Source organism: Carlito syrichta, unplaced genomic scaffold, assembly GCF_000164805.1.
Source record: "Carlito syrichta isolate Samal-C Ts95f unplaced genomic scaffold, Tarsius_syrichta-2.0.1 Scaffold309476, whole genome shotgun sequence".
Lineage (NCBI taxonomy): Eukaryota > Metazoa > Chordata > Mammalia > Primates > Tarsiidae > Carlito > Carlito syrichta.
In genome coordinates, this window is record NW_007253572.1 from 869,481 (window position 1) to 876,499 (window position 7,019).

Below are 7,019 nucleotides of genomic sequence, written 5' to 3' on the forward strand. Positions count from 1 at the left end.
AGAATGTCACTGCACTCCAACCTGGGTGACAGTGAGACTCTGACCGCCCCCCCCAGAAAAACTACTAAGAAGGTTCGTAGTCATGACAATGATAGCTAACATGAATTGAATATTTTATGTCGGGCATTATTTGAAGTCCAGTGCTTTACATACATTGATGTTTTTTTTTTTTGAGTTGGAGTCTCACTCTGTCGCCCAGACCGGAGTGCAGTGGCTGCTCCCGGCCACCGCAGCCTCGACCTGCTGGGCTCCGGTGATCCTTCCACCTCAGCCTTCCAAGTAGCCGGAATTACAGGCATGCGCTACCACGCCCGGCTGATTTTTTGATTTATTGTAGAGATGAGGTCTTGCTGCCCAGGCGGGTCTCGAACCTGCAGGCTCAGGCAATTCCCTCATCTCAGCCTCCCAAAGGCACGGGATTACAGGCTGAGCCACCGAGCACGGCTTTGGCTTTTTCTTAAGTTATTCCTCACTCCTTCCTCTCCTCATTGCCAAGTCTTCCTCCAAGGGCCTCAGCACTAGCTTCTCTGTCAGCCTGGAGTGTTCTTTCCTGACAGACTCCTTCTCATCAGCTCTTTCTTGATGGCCTCACAGAAAGGCCTCCTAAGCCCCGTCCTTTCTAAAGCTGATACTTTTCCCTGTCCACCCAGTCTCTTTATTTTCTCTCACAGTATCTTGTTGAGTTCTTTCCAGCACCACAATCAGTTGATATTATTTTATTTTTTGAGTCAGAGATTCACTCTGCCACCATCATGGCTTACCGCAGCCTCAACCTCCTGGGCTCAGGAAATCCTTCTGTCTTAGCCTCCTGGGTAGCTGGGACTACAGGCATGTGCCACCACACCTGGCTAATTTTTAAATTTTTAGTGGAGACGAGGTCTTGCTACGTTGCCCAGACTGGTCTCGAACTCCTGGGCTCAAGCAATCCTCCCACCTTAGCCTCCCAAAGTGTTGGGATTACAGGTGTGAGCCATTGTTCCCGGCCCCATTATTTTATTAATACACTTATTAGTTATCTGTCTCCCTTACTAGAGTGTGAATTCCATGAGGACAAGTACCGTGTTTTTTGTTTCATCTGGTTCTTGATGCGTGAATAAAAGGTCCAGCCTGAGAACTGCAGAAAATCTCCTCTTAACTCTTCTATACTCTAAGGAAAATTCCCTCTCCTGAACTCCTGAATTCACTCGTATCTGATCACAATTGCTCAGCACATGTAAAGGCTTTGATACCTCTTTGTTTCATGTTTTGAGATGGATTTTCTTAATGACATTGTAAGTTTTAAAATTATTTGCCTAATAGATTAGGGACCACTGAAGGTCCAGGCAGGAGAATCTGGATTTCAGCAAGGGACTTAAATGGTCTCTTGTGATATTCATGAGGACACGGAGGGATTCACTCAGAATCCCAGAGGTGGTAAAAAGATTATTTTAAGCTGAAGACATTTGAGATTCAACAGATACAGAAAGAATCCTTTTCAGCTGTTCCTTTACCTAACTGAAAGCAGCAATTTCTGGGAAATGAGGCTAGGAAAGACCACTCATACCTATATGGATAAATAGTTTCGCAAACTCTATCTCCCATTTGTTCGCTAAAACCCCACTTCCATGTCCTTAAAAAACCCACCTGTCTTTCTTCCCTCCATTGCCTCTGCTAAATGGGGTGGATAAAACCCAAATTCTAAGCACTCCTTGGTGTTATTCATCACTGAGCATTCCTGCATGGATGTCCACTGCATGTACACACAAACTCTTTCTCTTATTAATCTGTATCTTGTCTAGTTTAATTTGCAGGTCTCCAGTGATTGAACAGAACAGGACAGTAGCAGGTTTTCCTCTCCCACAAAGACAATGCTGAAGGAGAAGAAGGAGAGGAAGAAAGGGAGCTAACATTTATTGAGAACCTCTTAGATTAAGCATAACAAGAACCAGTGAATGCAAATCATAGGGAGGTGTATTTCACCTCCCCCTTTTAAATTTTATGTACTTATTTTGAGTCAGGGGTCTTACTCTGCCGCCCAGGCTTGGCTCACCGCAGCCTTGACTTCTTGGGCTCAGGTGATTCTGCCTCAGCCTCCCCAGTAGCTGGAACTCCAAGTATGTGCCACCACACTCAGCTAATTTCTTTTAAAATTTTTTTGTAGAAACGAGTAGCCTCACTATGTTGCACAGGCTGGTCTCGAACTCCCAAACTCAAGCAATCCTCCCTCCTCGGCCTCCCAAAGTCCTGGGATTACAGGCATGAGCCACCGCGCTCACACCCAATTTAAAAACAGAGAGAGAGAGAGAACCAAGGGTAGAATGAGTTTCCCTGGGAGCACCATTCATTCAACAAAATGCATTGCACATATTTCATGGGCCAGGTATTCTAAGAACTCGGGATGCAACACGAGTAAAACTTGGCTCCTGTTCTCTGTGAGGCGCAGGCCAAGAGGCTTCAGAGCCCTGAGCTGAGGAGGTGGCCATGGAAGGGGGGTGCTCAACCCACTATGCAGGAGGGTTGAGGGTGGAAGCTTTGGCCATTATGGAATTATCCAGTGACAGTTAATTAGCATAGGTGAGACTTGACTTCCTCCTCTGTAAACCGAGGGTATTAACACCTGTCTTGTGGACTTGCCCAGAGGATTCAGTAACATAGCACAGGGCTGGATAGTAAATAATAGCTGCTACTGTTAATGGAAAAACGTATTCTTCCTACTACTTTATGCTCACAATCTCACCCTTAGGTCAGTATCACTCTCCCTACTCTAACAAATAAGAAAATGAGACAGAGGGGAAAGTTATATACCCAGAGTCACAAAACGAGCAGGTAAACACACACTGGAAGACAAACACCGATATTTCTTTCTCCAAGTGTCAGAATCTCTAATTTACCCTCCTGGTTATACAAGCTAGTAGTGCATCCTTCAGAGCAGTTTGCAGAAAAAAAAAGAAAGACTTGGTGTATGTTCTCATGGTATTGACAGTTTTGTAGATGCTGGGGAATCCATCTCAAAAAACTCTTCTGAGCTGAGTGCAATGGCTCATGCCTGTAATCCCAGCACTTTGGGAGGCAGAAGCGAAAAGATTGCCTGGGTCTAGGGGTTGGAGACCAGCCTGGGCAACCTGGCGAGACCTTGTCTCTACAATACATCAAAAAATTATCCGGGCATAGTGGTGTACCCCTGTGGTTCCAGCTACTTGGAAGGCTGAGGCAGAAGGATTGCCTGAGCCGAGCAGGTCGTGGCTGCGGTGGCTATGAGCGTGCCACTGCACTCTAGCCTGGGTGACAGAGTGAGACTCCAACTCAAAAAACCCCAACAACAACAGCACCAACAAAACTTTCCTGTCTGGCCTGGAATCAGAGATTCAAGCCCTTGGCAGAAGCCAGACTCAGGGGTTGAAAAAGAATCAACATTTGTAGACGGTTTGCTGTACCCCAGGCACCATACTAAGCACCACCCACAGCACCCGTGTTCACTTGGGACCCTCGGATCCTTGAGGGGAACACACTGTAGGGCTCTTGGGTCTCCCAGGGCCCCGAGTATTGCTGTACACACAGGAGGCTTTCAGGCCTCAGTTGATTCCTGATGTAATTCAAGTGATTCAATGGTAATGAGAAACCGGTAGCATTCTGATGCCCATAATACAGATGGTAAAATACAAATTCATAATTAAACAAAAAAATAAGTTAAATTGTTTGCCAGAGTTCACGTCTTGCAGTTGCCATCAGAACTGGATTTATACTCATGACTTCCTGGGCTGTAGTCCTGAAATGAAATGTCAAGGCCACACCTCTCCCTCCCAATACATGAGGTCATTGTCATTGGTATGCATCCAGTCATTCTGGAGAATGAAGATCATAGCTACAACTCTGCGCTCTGTAATTAGAACCTGGATGAATACCCTAGATACTCTTTTAAACATGCCATAAGCTTTGTTTTCCTGCTGTTATATTAACAAATTGATTTTTTTTCAACCATCAACAGCATTTTATTTTAGAAGTTTCTGTGAATTACATAGGTACTAACTGCCTTCCTCTCACTTCTACATCTACCAAATCCAGAAAGATTTTTAAAAAACAACTGAATGTATAAAAATCTCCTTTCTAATATCTCTAAAGTCTTAAGTTAAAAACACTTAAGAGGTGCTCCTCCTTTATGAGAGTGTGGCTTTTAAAGGAGAACTCACAATCTGTCCTTGTGCTCACTATAGATTTCCACTCCTTCCTGGGAAAAAGATGGTCAATGCTTCTGCTTCCCTCTAATAAATTCATTTCTCGATTATTACACATTATCATTCCCCACTTGGCACCTTCTTAGAAACTTGATTGTTGGATGGATTTTTCATTTGGCAAAAATTCATTGTGGCTTTGTGTGGGATGTCTAAGTGTCAGAAACAGCAATGTTGATGTTCTGGTTTTTGAGGAGAAATATATATAGAGAGGCATACATTCCCTCAAAGAACAAATACAGAAGACTGAAAGAGGATGTGCCCAGAGTGAAGAGGGCTGACAGACACTGCTTGGTTTTGAATTCTGTAGCTGTCAGCCTCCAAGGACTACAGTGTAGACTGGAATATAAATCTTCTCAGGAAGAAACTTGGTGAGGCAAAGCCACTGTGACATGACAGTGGGGCTTCACTTTGTTCCAAGTATATCAGTGCACACATACACAGGAAGGAGCATTATGGGTCACCTGCAGTGAGTCATGATCTGAGGATCAATAGATATGAGCATTTCCGCAAATGCTGTCAGTCTAGGCACTGGGGGAAGAGGAAAGAAGCATGCTATTAAAACACACTTCCATCTCTTTTTTTTTTTTTGAGTTGGAGTCTCACTCTGTTGCCCAGACTGGAGTGCAGTGGCCGCTCCCGGCCACCGCAGCCTCGACCTGCTGGGCTCCAGCGATCCTTCTGCCTCAGCCTTCCGAGTAGCCGGAATTACAGGTGCGCGCTACCACGCCCGGCTAATTTTTTTTGATTTATTGTAGAGATGAGGTCTCGCCTGCCCAGGCGGGTCTCAAACCCGTGGGCTCAGGGAATCCACTCACCTCAGCCTCCCAAAGGCGTGGGATTACAGGCTGAGCCACCGAGCCTGGCTCACACTTCCATCTCTAACTCACCCAAGACCCCAGGCCTCCTTAGCTCCATGATCTGCAAGGCCAAAATGAAGTTTAGCATTACATGTCATTCTAGGTCATCTGGAAGCTGGTTCGCTGGGGCCACCTCAGAAGACCTGGGTGTGCCCAAGAGGGCAGCAGGGCTACCCAGAAGGGTATGCCTTGATAATCTTCACATCGTCCACAGGGTGGTCCTGGGAGTTTGTTTCCACCATTCCCACGCGATTCACCATTCCTATACCCTGGCACACTCAGCCAAAAATGGTGTGTTTGCCGTCGAGCCACTGGGTGGGGGCGAGGGTCACAAAGAACTGCTGCCGTTGGTGTCTGGCCCTGCATTGGCCATTGCGAGAATTCCAGCCCCTGTGAATTTCAGGTCTGAATGAAGTTCATCTTCAAACTGTTTGCCATAGATAGATGCACCACCTAGACCTGTCCCTGTTGGGTCACCTCCTTGGATCATGAAGTCCTTGATGATTCTGTGGAATTTGATGCCATTGTAGTAACCTCGACGAGCCAACTCAGCAAAGTTCTTACACGTTTTTGGAGCATGCTTCCAGTATAGCTCCAGCACAATAATTTCCATGCTGGTCTCCAAGTAAACATTGGGTGGCTGCCCAACAAATTGATTTTTTTTTTTTTTGAGTTGGAGTCTCACTCTGTCACCCTGACTGGAGTGCAGTGGCTGCTCCTGGCCACCGCAGCCTCGACCTGCTGGGCTACGGCAATCCTTCCGCCTCAGCCTTCCAAGTAGCTGGAACTACAGGCGCGTGCTACCACGCCCGGGTAATTTTTAAAATTTTATTGTAGAGATGAGGTCTCGCCAAGTTGCCCGGGCGACTCTCGAACCCGCGGGCTCAGGCAATTCACTCACCTCAGCCTCCCAAAGGCGTGGGATTACAGGCTGAGCCACCGAGCCCGGTTAACAAATTGATTTTTTAAAGCAGCATTTTATTTTACATCCAGCAGAGGGAGCCAGGTCCATGCAGATTAAAGGCAAACAAACAAACACCCCCCCCCCCCAAATCCAAAACATTGAACAAAGAACAAACAAAAATGGGAGGAGGGCGAAAGATTTATTTAAAAAAATAAATAAATGAAAAAGACTTCTAATTTCCACAGTATTGTATTTCCACCTTCCTTAAGTGTTCCTGACCAGTTCTTTCCTCTCTGAGACTTTAAGGCATAAATACGAAGTTGGAGCAGGTCATAACAGAAAGCTTTCCCTTTTTTGAGTCCCCTTGAAGTCACATGTCAGTTGGTATAAGGATTATTTTAAGCTGGGTGTGGTGGCTTACATCTGTAATACCCTTTGAGAGACTGAGGTGGGAGGATCCCTTGAACCCAGGAGTTCAAGACTAGCCTGGGTAACACAGTGAGATCTCTCTGTCTTTTCCAAAAACAAAAACAAAACAAACAAACAAAAATTAGCCAGGCATGTTTGTGTGTGCCTGTAGTCCAATCTACTGGGGAGGCTGAGAAGGGAAGTCTAGGAGATTGAGGCTACAGTGAACAGGGATTGTGCCACTGCACTCCAACCTGTGTGAAAGAGTGAGACTGTCTCTCTCTCTCTCTCTCTCTCTCTCTCTCTCTCTCTCTCTATATATATATATATATATATATATATATATCCCATTTATATATATATTTATACATCTCCCATTTATATATATTTATATATCTCCCATTTATCTATCTATCTATCTATCTATCTATCTATCTATCTATGACCCATTTATCCATTTGACAAGCAATTATTATGACCTAGCCAGCCTACTGGGCTGAGATGGGAGGGAACACTGCCAGGAAAGGGCCAGGCTAGAGATGGCAGACAGGGCAGCTAAGAGGACAGAGCAGCCATCTTTAGGGAGGATGGGACCTTTGACCTGCATCTTGAGGGACAGTTAGCATTCCTTCAATCGTG

General features: G+C 45.5%; 1 pseudogene; it reads right to left on the reverse strand.

The window, feature by feature from the left end:
* Positions 1-5,085: 5,085 nt before the first annotated feature.
* LOC103269763 lies at positions 5,086-5,708 on the reverse strand (annotated as a pseudogene).
* Positions 5,709-7,019: the final 1,311 nt, after the last annotated feature.